The sequence below is a fragment of the Falco naumanni genome, chromosome 11 (genome assembly GCF_017639655.2).
Source record: "Falco naumanni isolate bFalNau1 chromosome 11, bFalNau1.pat, whole genome shotgun sequence".
Lineage (NCBI taxonomy): Eukaryota > Metazoa > Chordata > Aves > Falconiformes > Falconidae > Falco > Falco naumanni.
In genome coordinates, this window is record NC_054064.1 from 14,407,586 (window position 1) to 14,425,923 (window position 18,338).

At 38.2% G+C, this 18,338-nt stretch overlaps 1 protein-coding gene across 1 annotated transcript in view; it reads left to right on the forward strand.

Annotated features, from left to right (window-relative positions):
- Window positions 1-18,338, forward strand: part of PLPPR5 (phospholipid phosphatase related 5) — a 190,905-nt gene that overhangs the window by 32,348 nt on the left and 140,219 nt on the right. The gene's annotated exons all lie outside the window — the stretch shown is intronic.

An 18,338-nucleotide genomic window follows, 5' to 3' on the forward strand; every position in this document is an offset into this window, starting at 1 on the left:
CAGGTTCAGTAAGCTTTCTTTTTCCACTACACTGCACTGCAGTATTTGGAGAGAAAAAAAAAAAAAAAAAAAAAAAAAAAGCAGAGAATAAAGCTAGATATCATGGGATTTTCTCTTTTTTTCTGATAAATCACCTTTGCAGCAGCCTTTTCCAGGAGTGGAATCTAGACAGCTGCTGCTGTTCGGCTACACTGACATATTCAGCAGCTGTGCTTGCATTTAAGGTAGTAAAAGTCTGAAAGCTGCTTGAACGTTGCTTAAGCGGAGTTCAGATTTGATCAACTGTAGCACTTTTTTTGATGTTTCAGATACTTAAGTTAGAAATAAACCACAAGATGTCGTGCAATAATACCAGTTAATTACTGTCTTAGCCATATGGGGAGGTAGAATACCTATTAACTGCATTTTGGCTGTGTATTAACATTCATTATGACACATCTTATGCAGTATTCTACCCTAGTCTCTTGTATAGCACTGGCATAGCATTGGTTAAAGCTCTGAATTTACATTTCACAAAAGAAAGTGTGTTTTGATTTCATTTTAATTTAGAAAAGGCAACTTTTAGAAACTTTTTCTACATAATGGAAATTCATAATATTTGTGTCTTAGCATTTGATTTCAGGATTTTGAAAAGGTATTTCAAATTATACCCTTCAACTATTTTTAATATATCCTGAAATAATGGATATATATACACACATATAAAAAAGAATAACAATCTAAAATAGCAAACAAAAATTCAAGTCTAAGCACAATTGAGAATGTATGTATTTTTAAGCAATTTTTAAAATCAGACCCCTTGTTTTTCTAAAGAGAAGCTTTGACAGGGGAAATCAACTCATGTCATACTGAAGTAACAAACGAGCTGTTAATGGAATCACCCAAATAAGAGGTTTGCTATTTTGAGTCCTGATGCTGTTCCAAGTGAAATTTTTAAGGCAAATGTCTTGTGCTAGACAGCATGATAGTAGATCACCTACTTAAATAAAATGCTGTTGGAGTGCTTCAAAATAACTCTGAGGATTAATTCTGCTTGATGCCTTAGAAATATTAAAGTGTCACTGCTATGTTCATTTACATGTGAACAAAACATCAAAATAGAGGTGTGCATTTTCTTTTTTAATATTGCCTTGACATGGAGATGACATATTACCTTTCCTTGAGACAATGGCAGACCTTGGTGTCTGCCATCAAGGCCACTATTCCTTTGGATTCAGCACATACAGGACAGAAGTTGCTTAGAAGATAATTAGTATGGTGGACCTATGTTCTCCAGCTGTCTGGTCTGCAACCAGATTTTGGGAGCAGGTTGAGGCAAGACATCTCCATAACAATGAGCTTTGCTGGTACCAGCTTTATGAATGAGGTTTAGATTTACTAGCCTTCAGACTTGCCTCAGCCTCCAAACATTGCAAATACAGTGAAGGCGCACTTAAAGCTTTTTCTGCCTCCGTCTACCTGAGCTGTATCTTCTGGTGTAAAAATCTGAACCACTGGGTAAAAAAACAGCTGGATGGCCAAGTCACAAGTGGTGTTCCCCAGGGCTCGGTGTTGGGGCCACTCTTGTTTAATATCATTACAATGATCTGGATGAGGGGATAGAGTGCACCCTCGTGAGTTTGCAGATGATACCAAGTTGGGTGGGAGCATTGATGTGCTTGAGGATAGGAAGGCTTTGCAGAGGCATCTGGGCAGGCTGGATTGACAGGCTGAGGACAGCTGTATGAGGTTCTACAAGGCTAAGTGCCGGGTCCTGCACATGGGACACAACCCCATGCAATGCTACAGGTTTGTGGAAGAGTGGCTGGAGAGATGACTGGCGGAAAAGAACCTGGGGGTTTTGGTCAACAGCTGGCTGAACATGAGCCAGCAGTGTGCCCAGGTGGCTAAGGAGGCCTATAGTATCCTGGCTTGTATGAGGAATAGTGTGGCCAGCAGGACCAAGGATGTGATTGACTCCCTGTACTCAGCACTAGTGAGGCCCCACCTTGAATGCTGTGTTCAGTATCCCTCTTGAAGTGGGATATAGAGGTGCTGGAGCATGTCCAGAGAAGGGCAACGAAGCTGGTGAAGGGTCTGGAGCACAAGTTTCATGAGGAGTGGCTGAGGGAACTGGGATTGTTTAGTCTGGAGAGAAGGCAGCTCAGGGAAGACTCTCTGCAACTACCTGAAAGGAGGTTGTAGCGAGGTGAGTCAAGTAGCAAGTGATAGGATGAGAGGAAATGGCCTCAGGTTGCTCTGGGGGAGGTTTAGACTCCATATTGGGAAATTTTTCTTCACCAAAAGGATTATCAAGCATTGGAACAGGCTGCCCAGGGAAGGGGTTGAGTCATGATCCCTGGAGGTATTTAAAAGACGTGTAGATGTGGTACTTGGGGATGTGGTTTGGTGGTGGACTTAGCAGTTTACGCTTGGACTCTGATTTTACAGGTCTTTTTCAACTTAAATGATTCTATAATTCTATAGCTATGTGAAAATTATGGAGGCTTTGCAAGCTTGGTGTTAAATGTGATGTCTGACAATTTATATGGACTTGTGCTATTGCTTGCTTTTCTTGCAGGTTATCTCCTGTTTCCTCATGAACTTTAATTAAGCCATTCAGAAGAGCTAACATATGGCTCTTTCTACAATTCTTGCTGACTATGAATCTTCTTTGTATTGTAGGCAGTTATAATTTTATCATTTTGTACTACAAACTGCAGTCTGTTCTTGTTTTATAACTTTGTATTATGCATGCTAATAATATTTTATATCACAAAATACTAATATCCTCTTCTGTACCTTTTTATTATCTGCACGTATTACAAAACATTATCATGTTTTCAATTGTCCTTAGTAGACGTTCTTGTATATAGCCATTGTATGTCACAGAAACATGGGCTTGTTGGTAAGGCAGAATGTTGCTGGGAGGAAACAGGTCATTTGTAGTTTGCCAGTAGAATGCATGGAAGAGAAAATAAAGCAAGTGGAAGCAATTGAGGTGATTTTTTTTGTGGGCGGAGAGAGGTAAAGTTCATTTTACGGTGTCAAATATTAGGCTTGCAGAGCTGCTTCTCAGGCAAACAAACTACCTCAGGTTGTTCTTTCGACTTTAGGTAAGTGCTCATTTCTGCAGTACAGACTCAAAAATAACTTCCAAGAATTTCAGGTAAGGTAAAATAGGGCAGTATCAATGAGTATTGAACCCAAGAACAATTTAAATTTGAATTTTTAATTTTTGAATTGTACAAAATGGTGAAGTTTATTCAACTTCACGTCTTCTAACCACATACATATAGGCTATATACTAATGACTCAAACATGGATATACACTAGACTCTCCTTTAGTTCTGTAAAGACAGTGAACAGATGGAAATTTCATTGAAACTGATACTGTGGATGTTTGGCAATGACAGACCTCAATACAACACTTTCACTTACTGCATCAGTGGACATGCTTTACCTAGAGTATCTTTACAGTCTACTGTAGAATGTAATTTTTTAAGTATGGACACTTTCTCACAACCTTCAGAAACATTTGCTTTTCATCCCACAATCTGGAAGATTGGCTTGTTTTTCTCAGAGAGACTGAAGTGCTCATAAAGACTTTGCGGTCCAGCCTAACATTTCATATATCATGGGCAATGGGGAAGGACATGCAACAAATTACTAGGCTGCTGCTCTGAGCTTAGGTGTCCAGCAAGGACTTGCTCTCTGGTGTGTGTGAATACGCAAGCAGAAGCACATGGTGCTGCTGTATCCATAGCATGGAAAAGGGGATGAGCAGCTGCTCACAGTATTTCAGTTGATATTTAGGAGTTATCCCTTTTACCTGAATCCTACTGTTGACATTGATAAGCCAGAATTACCGCACAATTGTTCATTGCTGGCTGTGCTGACTGTAGTCTAATATGCATAGTTCGGTTTTGAACAATGTTTCCAAGTGCATATCCTTCTAAATGGCAAAAGAGAAAAAAAATAATAAAATTCAACCTTTTCATGGAATGAGTTGTCTCCATGCCAATTCTCTTTTTGGAATCAAGTTAATCAAAACACTAGTCCCCAAAATGCGATTTGTTTAGAGAAGCCTTTCTACATTCACAGAAGCCCCTGAAAAAATGTTTCCTATTTCAAGCAGAAGTGAAGTTTGTAGCTAATATGTATCACCTGAAATACAAGTAAGAGGATATAGGTTATAATGGTGAACAGGTATTTCTCTTTTTATAAATAGTTCTTCTTTTATGCACTTTATTTTTGACAGGCTATTATACTAACACCTGCAGGCACCATAAAATCACTGTTACAGACATTTAGAAGTAATGAATACTTACTGTTTAATACAGCTGGTAAAGAAGATTATGATGAGAAGGTAAATTAGAGGAAGAAATGGAACAAACAGTAATTTGCCATGAACTATGAAATGAAAGAAAAGAATTGGTGCAACAAGAAGATGAGGTGATGTTAGTGAAGAAAATGACTTAATAGTGAAGAGAATTATTTGGTCATTATTTGAGAGATAAAAATGATACATGGAGGATGGAAGGATGAAGATAGAGTAATAGGCTTCAGTCAATTTGAAGCTATGAAGTTGCATAGCAGTTTACCCATAAAACCATCTGGCTGATTTTATGATTAATGATTTTTGATATTTTTTTTGTCCAGTGCATATGCTTTTTTCCATTGACATCTTTCTTTTGAATCTTTCTCTAAGTTCTTATTTCATGTGGACTTTGTTCAGTGCAAAGTCAGTGAATGCTTAGCTGCACCCACCCTCTGACTATAGTGTAGATGCTTTAATGCAAGCCAGTTTTTAGAACACAATGGGGTTTGTAATCAGTGGTACGTTTCATTCACTATGACTAACTCATAATAGCATCCAGGTTTTTTTGGGGACTCTCAGAGTCTTGTGACTGAGTGGCAAGCGTGGCTTGAGAACTCAAAAACACTATAAAAAACGTAGGTTTGCAACAATACAAATGCAGATACTGAATAATTGTGTAGGATCGATTTGGGTTCCTGTTCAAACAATTCATGATGACAAAAATATCACTGAGCTAACTGGTTTCTTGAGTTCACACAGCTTCATCCAAAATTCCTTTCAAAAGCTGTTTCCTTTGACTTCACTGGACTTTGAATCAGACCTTTGATACAGATTTACCTTCTTATATTTTGAGATTTGAGGATTTCCACATGATCTCTCAGTACTTATGGTTTCATTCTTATGGCTGGAGTGGTTGGTGTTCATTTAGCACAGCCAAATTAGTGTGAGTCAAACCCAGATGCCTAAGAGTGGAACCATGTTTTTAAAAGAACGGACTCCTACCCTTCTACTTGACCCATGTCAAATGACTCGAGCAAGAGGAAGAAACATTTTGTACTTCTGAATTTTAATGTTTAATGTTTCTTTATTGTGTATTGGCTTTTGTAATTCTTAAATTCCATCTGATAGAGATGACAAATAGTTTTGTTTTCCAGCTGACAATTTCTTCATTGTTTCTAATTTAAAACCCTGAGTACTTTATGCGTAAAATAGAATTAAAAATACTTTCTTTAAAAGGTAGTGACAGCTTTAAAAGCTTCCAGAAATTTGAAAATAGAAATAGTGCATCTGAGTTTAATAAGCATAACCCAAGAGAAGTAGAATAAAAATGTAATTGCATAATAATTATTACTGCTTAGGAGATATCTATGCCACAGTAACCCCTAGAAATCCCAACAAGGCTCATTGACTCGTACAAATACAAGACAGACTGCTCATACTTGCTTAGAAACTACAGACTTAACTGCAAAGGGATCTTTACACCAAGGTTTCTGTGCCTTGGCAGAGTCCTTGCCTATGTACAGAGTTCCTGTGGTGGAAATCCAGCTGCTGGGTCAGAGTTTCATGGCTCATAGAGCAAATCCAAGTGCAAATGTAAGGCTTGAAACAGACAAATCAAATGCAGATAACTCTGGTGAGTTAAGCAATACTAATGAGCAATACCAAAATATTTGCCATGTGATGCACCTATGTATTATAATTACTTGAATGGGAAATTAGTCTCTACCTGTCTGATGCTTCAGATGCTGCTGCTTGTCTTACTGTACTTCAGTGCTCATTCTCTCATATGTTTGTGTCTCACTGCATAATGTTGAATATATTTTATTTAATTTTTCTATGCGATAAATGCCAGAGCTAGACATTTATTTCATGGGTGTTTGCTTTTGCAAGCAACCTGGACTTGAAGATGTACAGCTTTCTGTCAAATCTATGTTCCTACAGGGTTTTTTATTGCTGTCGTTCTTTTTTTTCCTGCTGTGGTTCTTTTTTTTTTGCCTTTCTTTGTCCCAGTCTAGGGTTTTAAGCTGGTGGATTTCTTGCAAGTGTCACAGGAAGAGGGGTTAGTGAAAAGAAAGATGAGGCTAAATCCAGAAGTTTCTGCCCAGTTAGCTTGTTTTTTACCTCTTTATATTTTAATGATTGTTTTAGGTTGAAAGGAGTTAATATTTTTAGAGTTTTCATCAAAAAGGAAAATTTATTTGCGGAAAAAGTTGCCCTTCAAACTTTTATCATGTGCCAATATCTTTCTGCACTGCCAGTTAAAGCTACTGTTCTCTTCTCTGTATAGCAGGTTATAGAGACTTCGTCAGCAGAATTCAGAACTCTGAATTAGGTAAACTCCCTAAGGCTTTTCAGTATTAGCTGGTGATCTGCTGTGGTTAGTTCTGCATCTCTTCTATTTTTTTTAATTGGAAGAGTGAAAACCACCATTAAGTTGATGAGTAATGGCTTAAAAAAGCATGGAAGGTCATCAAATAATTGTGCTAGACCAGTGCTTTGAAGACGCAATATGCTATAGGCATTGCTATGTGGAATTTGTCTGTTTTCATATGTGGCAATGTGCTCCTATCAGGCAGTGTGCCCTCTGTGAGTTCAGAACTGGCTTGATTTGTGTGAAGCTGTCAGTATCATAGACAGTACAGATTTTCTTTGGTGTTTTTATTTCTAGGGTTTAGGTAGAATGAGTGTAGGGATGCAGAGTTACACTGTGATACTCCAGGACAGACAGGTATTTAGGTAGTTACTTTGGTAAGTATTAAGCTTTCATTCTTTTGAAGGAGTATGTAGACTTCAAGATTTCTTCCACTGGGGAGCAGTAGTGCAAATAGGGGAACCTTTCTGCCATCACTGAGTAGGAATGGGTATTGTGGCAGAGATCTCCAATACCAATACCACAATGAAGTCAGGGCTGAAGCGAGGAAGTAACATTCAGATTGGTGCTAAAATTAGCAAATGTGGGATAGAGATGGCAAGTCTGTAATTCTCTGTAAATAATTTAATCTTGAAGTAATGTCTTCTGTCTGAAAATAGTTAATTGGCTATTTTACAGCAGCAGACTAACCTATGCAGAAATAGATAAGTTTGGGTTTTTTTACTTTGGGATAAGTGACTCTATACTCATATCTGTATGCTGAAATTAGAGTATCTAGACTCTTAATTAAATGTATCCTGGATAATTTTCCACCTTTTGGCTTTCTCAGAAGGGGTTTAGAAACGTAAGATGGGACTTGCTAATATAAGTGAAAGAACAGATGAAATTCTAGTTAAGTAAAACTGGCTGGAGTTACTAGCTCTTAGCTAAGGGGAAAATCAGTGCAGTGCAGGCCAGGCTTGGGGACCTCTTATAGCCAGTTGGCACTAAGTAGATATTGAGAGTCTTGTTCAGCACTCCACATAAAGACCTTAAAACAGTTGAAAAAAGTCATGCCAGGAGCTGTATTTTGGAGTTATTTTTATAACCAGAGATACTAACAAAGTAAAGGTTTTTCTGTTGAAGGATTGTAATTGCAATAATTGCAATAACCTTATATAGAAGTCCAGGACTGACTCCTAAATGGGAGACTGGCTTTGGAACAGAAAATTTGGAACACAGAGATAAACCAGCCTTTGAGCTGCTTATGAAGAAATGGATGGGAAGTCTATTTCAGCTTGGTAGATGTCAGCATTCTCCCTCACTTTAAAATAAATTTTAGGGCAAATTATGTGAAATAAGTCCTATTTTGAGTTTGAAACTGTATTTAAGAAAGGTGATTTAACTCCTCTAGAAGTCTGCAGGCAGACTACTTGGGCAAAATCATACTTGTCCCTTTAACAGTAACATGCTTATGGCTGAAGTATTCCTCTGCCTTTGCCTGTACAAAGTAAAAGGGAAATACCACTACAAAAACTAGTACGGAATAAAAAGACAGAACTAACCAGTTATAGGCAGTAATATGGCATCCAAGAACAGGTCTCTCTCACAGAATCTTGATTACATCAGTGTGGGCATAATTATATAAGTATTTCCGTAGACTGCAATAATGTTACTTACATGTAGAGATATTTGGTCTGTTGGGCTGCTGCTGGAGTGGCTCCTGTACAAAGATTGCATCTGGGCTTTTGGCTTTATTGTAAGACAGTGATGGGGATTTTAACACATGCCACTTTTGTATAAGATCTGTATGTTTGGCCTAGTGCTGTAAAAATACAGTTTTGGGGGTCCTGAGAGCATTAACGTTCAGCTGTGCCCTTCTGTTACTGATGGAACAAAGTGAGGTGGAATTTATTCAATAGGATTTTTCCCATTTTTCATGTTCTCCCTCCCCAAAATAGCAGTTATGGCCTATGTCCCCAGGACCAGAAACTATTAGCCAAGTAATTAATAACAGCAGCTGTCAATGACACAAAAAGTTAGTAAATAATGTTCTCAAGGACGATACCGTTTAGTTCTGAGAGCAAATTGAACCAGTTTGTCTTTTTATCTTTGTTGCTTTCTTTCCATTGATGTGGAAACACTGACCATTTTATAGCTGAAATTCCTTTGCAGTGTCTGCCTCATTCTGAGCACTGAAACTTGGACTTCACTGTCCTTCCTCCTTCCTATGAAGTAACTTCCTTTTCTTCGTTCTTGCTGAACCAGTTATACAACCAACCACCCCCTTTCTTCTATCGTGAGCCATGTATTCTCCTTGGTCATTCTGGGATGCCAAGTTACCTGTGCCTGCCACCTGTCATTGCGTTTGTTCATGTCCAGGCTGACCTTGCAGGTTTCCCATGCAGTCAGCTATATTGTCTCCTTCTCTGCTCTTTTCTAGTATTTCCACAGTTGAAGTATATTAGCTGTTTCAAGTCTGTATCCTTGAAGGACAAGGGAACAAAACCAGGCCAGAGTCCTCTTAAAAATGCCTGTGCAAAAGCTCCTGTTGCTGAATTCACAGTACCCAGCACAGTGAATCTTAGAAATTTGTATTCTGTTGACAAGTTATGTGTTATTTCAGCTCAAACTTCATAAGCATGTAACAGAAGCCACTAAAATGTGAAAGGAGGAAATCCTGTAATGCAGATTTTTTTTTTTTTTTCAGTGTAGCTTGATGCTGTTCTCATTTATTTCAGTGGCTTTAGATCAGGCCCTATTGCTAATTTCTGTTCCATTCAGTTTCCCTGGTAACGTTTTATTTTTAGCATCATTATTCTTCAGAGATCTGGCATGGAGGGTTCATTTTGAATGTGAAGTATTATAATTTTATTTTAAATGTTTCATCTCAGCGGCAAAAATAGAAGAAAAAACAACCCTACGCTGTTCCACAAAATATCTATAAATATCTGAAAAATGTGGCCATATCACATAGTTAAAACCTTTATTACTTTTTTTTTTGCCTCATGGCTTCAGTGGAAGAATTTTGGAAGACAAGTTGTTATGCATTCCTGTATTTCTAAATCTTTTAAAAAGCATTATGCTTTTGTACACTAGAGGTGTGTTATTCTGATTTTTCAGATCTGCTATCATAGCAGGCTCCAAACTGTCAGCAGCACAGTGATTCTAAAAATAATTGGTCTGGTGGAAAAGAAGAAATAGTTCTCTCATTCATCTCCTGCACTAGTCACCTTCTCTCTCTGCAAATGGGCAGGACAGAGCAAAGAAGCTGTGGAGATGGTGTCTGTTTCCATTTCTAGACTCTATTTAATGGCATATACTTGTATAGTCACCCAACTGCCTTGCCTAAAAATTTCTTCAGTCTCTATAAGGAAAGGGACTAGCTGAAATTCTTAGTTGGGAGACTTGAGCAATCATTATATAATGGGATTATATGGAAGTTGCAGAATTTTTTTTGTTATTTTCTCCAATGTTACCCGCTTGTCCATTTGAAATAGACAGATGACTGACTAAAGAGCAAGGGTAGCAGTTGGTAAGAAAATCTGGGGTTTGTATGTTGATTTAATTAATCAATTATCAATCATTTTAACTCTCTGTCTCAACCAAAGACAGTGGCCAGCCTCCATGACAAAAAGCAATGCTTGAGAATTTAGGCTGAATTTAGTGGGAATGAAAATAACTCTACTAAACATTAATAGAGTGAAGAAGTAAAAAACCCCATACAAATACCAGCCGCCCACCCCCCAAATCCTATGTCAATATGATGCTTAGAGTTCAGTGATACTACCCCACTAATAAAGAGAAAAATGTAAATCAACATTTCAAAGCTTTCAGGATTTTTCAAGGTAGTTTGGATTTAGAGTGCAGTTTGCCCATTAACAGATTGAGGACTTTCTGATTATGTCTTTCATTCAAGTTGCATAGGAAAGACGATCTGTCAGAATTTATCAGCAGATGAATAATTATTTATCCTCTTATGTAGGGTCCTATTTATAGTATTTGTCAAGCAAGTTCTCTCCTAGGGAGGAATTACAATGTGAGCACTAGATGGTGTGATGAAAGCCTTCGCATACCTCAGGCTTTGTAATTTCCTTTTATCCGAAATAATTGCTATAATAAGACATAAGGTCTATAAAGCTTTTAGGGTTTTAACTGAAAGTCCTGTGCTATTCAGAAGATGCTTTGGTTATAAGCAGATGCTTCTATTTTCCAGCAATCCTAAAATCAAGGCTTTTCTATAAATGAAAAAGAACCCCTGATTTTCTCTGTTGCTAGGGAAATTGTAAGAGAAATAATCCTTCCTCTTCCTTGAAGAAATGGCCAATTCATGTCATAAAATGTGTCATTCTCAGTATTTTTTAGCTTTGTAGCTTCATCTGTCCAAACAATCTTGCCTAAGTCTGAGATAAGATAGTTTGACAAGACTTAGATGCTAATTGGGCCAATAAGATCTCATCACTGTCTCTTGAGAGGTTAGGTTAAATGATGAGAAAGTGGCTAGTTATGGCCCATCCCAGCTGCCATACCCAAGAGCAGTGCTAATGGGAGTTGATGGGTTGCTTTCTGCCAAATTTAGTGTGTTCTCTTCACGCAGACACTTTTTTTTGCTTCTTACAGTGAGCAGGAATGAAAGGCTTTCTAAAAGAAGGAATTGCTGGAGCTTACGTAGTACAAAGGCTTATACAAATTGCCTGTCAGTCAATTGGATTTGATGGGCAGGAAAGACAGATTGGTGAGAAAGGGTTAGGACATTTGCTAAGTTCCAGCTAGAACATTTCTCATTTTGAGGTTTTGAATTTTAACACTGAGGGGAAAGCTGACATGCTGCTGCTTTCATCTGTTAGTGTGGGTTAATAATTAGCTCCTGCTTGCATTGATGATTTTGTTAGTGCTGATTGCTTGATCTGCCTTGGAAGACACTCTCCTGTTTTTAAAGATACATGTGACGGGTACTGCACGTTATTTGCACTTCCCTTCTGTATAAACTTTTTGCCCTTTCTTACTAGGGAGATAAGTAATAGAGAGCATTAAAAATAGATACCTTGAAGCAGTATCAGCCTGCCAGAAGTGTGTGTCAGATTTTGTTTCTGTAGACAATGGGGCATAATGCTGCTAGTGATTCATACTGCCAATGCAGTAAGGCCCAATACTGTCTCAATGGGCTGTAGTACAGCAGTTTATGTTGGGTTATGCAGTGCTTTCCCTGGTGTCCTGACTGTTAGTACATAAATGCTTGGCAGAGATTAGCATCTAGGGCCACTTTTTGACAAATATATTATGGCCATCTATATAGGTTACAATCACTGTCTTTCTCACTGTGTTGACAAACACAGGGAGAGATTGTGCTTCCCAGAGCATGTGCAATCTAAGAAAAAAGTAATGATACAGTAAAAAGAAAAAATGGGTAAACACCACCTATTGTATGGAGATGTAGTTTTTGTGTGAAAAGAAGGGAAGGTACGAGGACATGGCATCAGTGCTACGGTGAAGAGTACTACACACTTTAAAATTTAAGAAATACCTGGATTTCCACTTTTCTAAGAGCACTAAAGGCAAATGGAAGAAACTGGAGACAGCAAAGGTTTCCAGACCTCATTGTCTTCCCTTCTTGTCCTTCTTCTATTGCTTGTCAGCAATTTCCATGCTGGTTAATCACTGACACCTGCTACTACTACTGCCCCAGGTTTGTTATTTCCCAAGATTTCATTGCTAACAATTTTCAAAGCCTGAAGCCTCACACAGACTACTTATGCTGGAACAAGTAGAGTCAGGACTGTGCTGAGCCTGTATGAATCTACATGTTCCATGTAGTCATACAAAGGATAGTCATCTGATTTCTTACTGGCAGTTATCAAATAATTCTGGTGATTTCAAGGGAACATTTCTTTTTATTTTTTTAATATTTTAGAAATTAATTTAATCCATCCATCAGTGTGACAGTATACATTTTCCCCATATTTATGTGGTTCCAGTCAGTTCAGTGGAATTCACATCCTGAGAACACTGAGTGGTTATGTTACCTAACATACAGAGCTGCAGAAATGTTTAACATTCGCTATGGTAGTTAAAGGAATTTGTTCATTATAACTGGGTCTTCACCTGTTTTGTGGGGTTTTTTTTAAGGTGATGTGGATGACAGTTTGAAAAGAAATAGCATACAATATACAAACCATCTGTCCATTTGTCTCACCTTCTTAATTAGTACTCATTACTCTGGTATATACAAAGCACTCTCAAGGTGTAGAAACAAGGCCAACCCAAATGCAAGAGGTTTTTTTTTCATAAGGTTCCTTTCGGGCAATTAGAAACAGGAGACTCATAGATTTCAATTTTGTGTTCAGTGCAGAGACAATATATTCAATAGACATGGGGCATAATATGTTCTCAGAGACCAACACCGCTGAGCCAAAAGGCAGTCTTTTTCTCAGCAAGGTGAAGAGACCCCAGAATCAACTGGATGCTCAGCAAAATGTCTAAAAATGCATATTGGTTCCATATTTGGAAAGTATATGTCTTCTTAAAGAGACATAGATTGAAAGTACTTTCAACACTTTCATGCTTAACGTGATAGATCTGTGATACTCATATCCAGAGGCTTCTGCTTGCATAGGTTGTTCTGTGGTATTGGTACCAGAGATGTGTAAAAGCTGCAAATATCTGAACTGCTGGATTAATAGCTTCTTAATTCAGTTGAATTTCCTGTTCTGAAAGGATGAAAGATCTTTTCATTAATGCAGGAAAAAAATTACTGCAGTTTATATAAGGTCAATTCATGATTTTTGATACAAAGCAGCATTACTATGTAAGCTGCCGCCACTGAGTACCATTATGCGGTGAAATCCATGTAGGAGTGCATTCAAATGGAACACCTTATTTTGGTCTCACAGAAGAGAGACTGAATAATTCAGTCTGAATTCAGTAAAACTGAATAATTTTCAAACATATTATTTTTTTTCCATTTAAGTAATATGATCAGAATTCTACCAGGAACTGGCAGCACTGAGTAAAGATTAATACAGTTGCAGGAGATTATAACATCTACCAAATGTCATCTTTGTGGCCCAAATACAATACACATAACAGATATTATGTCTCACCCTGTAAATTATACTACTAATTTGTTTCATGTAGTCAAATCCTTTTAAGGAAGCGAGAATCAGGTGGGCTCAGAATTCAATGTATGAGCTATATATCAATGCTAAACTGTCTCTGGATAATCTAATGCTGCATGGTGCCATAATTTTAAAGCAGAAATATTTGTGCTTCACTATAGAATTATGAATAATGGGATACTGGCTGCACAGAAATAACATTGGAGCCTTGAACTGTTGTCATTATTATTTTTTTCTAAAAGTAAACTTTAAAGTCAAGCTTCTGCAGTGATTTAGACAGTGGCTTATTTTTATTTGTTCAGAAAGTTCATTGATTCCACATAAAGCCGTTGCACTTCAGGTGAAACAGACTGGTAAGTCTTTACAAGACTGGCTATAGCAGAAGGTGAGATGTGCAGTGTTGCAGTATATGGTTCTGGCAGTTGGATTCCTTATATACAAAAAAGTACCATTGATTGGAATAAGAGAAATGGCCTTGCATTAGAAATGTAGAATGTGAACTTCAGTCTGTGGGAAACGGGCACAAAAACTGCACAAGTAAAGCAGCCTGTCACTGCTATAAGGGTATTGCCTAGATAAGAAATGAAGGATCAGGCATTAGAGCTTTTTTCTTTTTTTCATTTTTCTGAGGATGCAAAGCACTCTGGACATCATATTAAAGCTTCTGAGCGATATCTAATCCTTAATTTCTTAGAGTTTTTCTTGTCCAGTTTTCCACTAGTTATTAAGTCCTGGTAGAAAATATGGCAAGTCTGTGCAGATACGTTGCATTATAGATAATAATTGATCATCATGTACCTGTTTCAGATTTTAAATTACAGAACAAAACAGGTTAGAGGCAGTTCATGGAACACTGCTGATCCATGGTTTGTCCTTAGTGTAGCAATGATGCAGTATATCCAGCCATCTACATTTGTTTCTACGGCAGCAGATCTCCTGCCAGGTGTCTCTACAGGTTTCCCTTTATAGCAATATACAGTATAACACTGCTTAAAGACACACAACTGCTACTGCCTAGCTCACCATTCTTGCTAAAAATCCATTCTGTGAGCTTGACCTGGCAATATTCTCCTCTCACGAGTTCTGAAATATTTTGGTTGTGTTAGTTCCATGGACAGTGTTAAATTAGCTAGTCTTCTTCCTTTAATTTTCCAAATTTTAAACCTTGAATCTCATAAAGTATTAATATAGATTTTGTATCACTTCACAGATTAAAATAAGCTGTCATCAGTTCCTTCGGTTCCTCCCCTGCCCCCTCCCAATGGCAAGAGTTTGAGGAGCTTTTTAAACTAGGCACATTTTGTATCTTAACTATGGAGGCAATTAATTGTTTTACAGTGACCCAGTCTTCAGTTATTTGATGAATAATTGAAAAGGGGCTAAGAAAGCACTGATTGTACTAATTATCTGCCTACTCTGCTTGATAAACATCACATACAAATTTACAAATGATGATTTTGTGCTTAAATGATGCTTAAACTTCCATTTTGGAAAACACAGATTTTCTCCTGACTCACTGTTAGAACTTTCTACCAGCTAATTTTCTTTTCTTGGGTAAATTATAAGATTTTTTTTCTTTCCTTTTGCTACCTTGTGCCTGAATTCTTCTACTTGTGTCATAAAAAAGGTTAGTGAAAGGAGGAGTCTTTCATAAATCTAATAAAAAATTAAAACATTTTAAGAAACCTCTTCCAATGGTCTTAGTTCAGCAGATTAGACAAATCTGCAATCTGTGAGGTGTTCAGAGCTCACAGGGCTTTTGTGCTGTATTACTAAGCAGAATGTGATACATAGAGTCTTAGCTGTCCTGCTCATTTGAACAACATGCTTCTCTTCCATTTTCCTGCTCATTATTAAAACGTGGAAGCCTCATTATCTCTGGTAGTAACCATGGCATTCATTGGGCACCAGACCCATCGTAGTTCTCAGGAAACTAAAACCTAGAAGTGGCCAAAGCCTGCAACTGTTCCCTTACCAGGTTGGCACACTCTCAGTGTTAAGAGATACAGGTTGCTGGAACAACTTCTGTGAAAACTCCTCTCTCTGACAAGAGTGAACATAATTGTCTCAGACCATACAAAAAGATAAGTACCAGAGAAGACTGCAACTGATATCGTCCAGAGATTTTAGCTAAATTTTTTTTGAGCCTGGGAACAAATTTTCAGCCCTTGGTGATGCTCTACTGAAAAAGTGTACACCTGGTACTCTGCTAAGTATCCACACCTCTTCCAGTCTAAAGCAAATAAGTTCCAGGGTGACTGGCCCTCAGGGCAAATTATGTAGCTCAGGCAATGAACAACATGTGAATATGTATATGAAAGGGCACCAAAAGAATGCTTGCTGAGGACTCTGATAAACATAGGCTGTGCTAACTGAAAAACATTATAGCTAGTTTTTGGGAAAATTAAAATATAGGTATTGTTTAATACCTAATTTATGTATGTTATAATAGTAGTTATAATACCTAATTTATATAATATAAATATAATAATTTATATTATGTTGTCATACACTTTACAGGTGAAAATAAGCAAAGCTATTGATCCCAATTGTGTGGTGTTATTCTCATAGCAGAGCTAGTTTTCTGGCTCCAGTACAGTGTAGAAACAGACATTGTAATCCAGCCTGAAGCAGGAACAGAAATAGGTAAAGAATCAAATTCTGTTGATTACATTACACCCAGATATGCTTGTCTCCTCTGAATGATTTGGTGAGAGAGCAGAGCTTTCTCTTATGCATCATTTAGTAGCTGCAGAGACTTGACAGATCCACAAATCCCCATGACTCTCATCACTGGAAAATGTAATACAGATGGAAAAAGCTGAATGACAGTTGGCCTTTGAAGGTAGGGAGATTTTTCTGGGGGGGAAATAAAAAGAAGAAAAAAAGGAAAAAAAAAAGTGTTGTTTTTTTTTTTTTTTCTTTCTTCAAACGTAAGAGGTGCTTTCTAGGTCTGAGCAGACTTGCTTGAGTTCTGGATGGTTTCTTAGCTGTTACTTTTTTTGTAGCAAATCTATGCTGGTAAAGCCATGGAATGTGCAAGTTTGCTATTATCTTTCATGGCAAAACCACTCGAGGAACAGATTTCTTCCATGGGAGGTATAACCAAATGATGTCTTCATGCATATTTGGAATGCCTGGAGAGATTATTGCAGACAAAGCAGGAAAATTTTAGAGAGAGTATTTGCAGCCTTGCCACAATTTGTTTCTCAATTTAAATAATCTGGTTAGCTTTCTCTTTCTAAAGCCTGGCTTGAACACATTAACTTTGTTTTAGGAGTGCATGTGTAGGCACATCTATGCAGCTGGGGAGTTCCCTTACTTTCGTTTTGAATGTGCAGTATGGGGACACTTGTTAATTTTGTCCAATGCTTGATACATTCTGTGCTATCAGGTTTGTGAAGACATTTTACTCACAATTTTATGAGCCAGGATTGCCTTTAAAATGTTCCTGCCAAATTAGCTGTGCACTGATCTGTCATATAAAAGGTCTTCATAAAATCTATACCAAACTGATTACGGTATAATTATGGCTTCTTATATCGAGACCTCTGAAGCTCTTTTAAAATGCAGCACAAAATAGATTTAAGTTTCAGTTTAATCCTTCATACTTTTGAAAACTCCTTTGTATGATTAGATACAGTCATCAATCTGGATCAGTGAGCTCTTAATTTAGTGACAGTGTTGCTGTAGCCAGAATGGTCTGAGAGTAAGACAAGGTTTGCCATAGAGGTAATTTCTCATCTTAGACAAAGTTTTATAATAGAACCCTTACATCAATGGTACCTTTCAGAGGGGGACTTCATTTTTTAGCCTAACTTTTAGATGTTTGAAATGTGCCTATTAAAATGTTTGAACTAATTGTCTAGGTCCCTCTGTAGTCCATGGAAGGGGCCATTCCCAGAGGAGAACTCATCAGATTTGTATTAGATGTCACCTTTCAGCAGTCATACCCTAACAGGATCTCTTTACTCTTGCACTCGTTCATAGTATCTCTCTGAGCCATACCTGGGCTGTTGCTGCCTGTAGCTTTCCCAGGCTACCAATACATGTCCTAGAGGGTGGGACACCATAACCTTGGTCCCCAGCCCTCACGCTTCACACAGATTCATTCAAGACAGTCTGCTGCTGTGGCTGCCACACTAGCATCTGCTGCTGGCCAAAGGAGAGGCCTCTCCTGGAACCAGCTACTCATGCAGTGGGGTCAGGACATTCTTCAGCCCCATCCACAAGCAGACAGCTCCTTCAGTCGCCACAGAGGGAGCAGTATCACTGTTTTCCAATTCTCTTTTGCCTGAGGGCCCCCATCTTAAATGGTCAGGAAGGTCCTGGGACAGGAATTACCAAATGACCCAGATCTGCATCACAGCTTGGGGTGGCAAAAGTCAACCCCAGCATGCCTTCACTGGGAGTATGGCACATGTATGATGTTGTACCACTCAGCAGCGTGGTGCCTGGCTGCAGCCAGCAGTGCCATCAGCTGCCCAGTCCGTCCACCACCCCAGCCGAGGCAGGTCACCTGCTAGGACACACAACTACAAAGTGGCAGCCTGCGCAAAGGCCCAGGCACGTG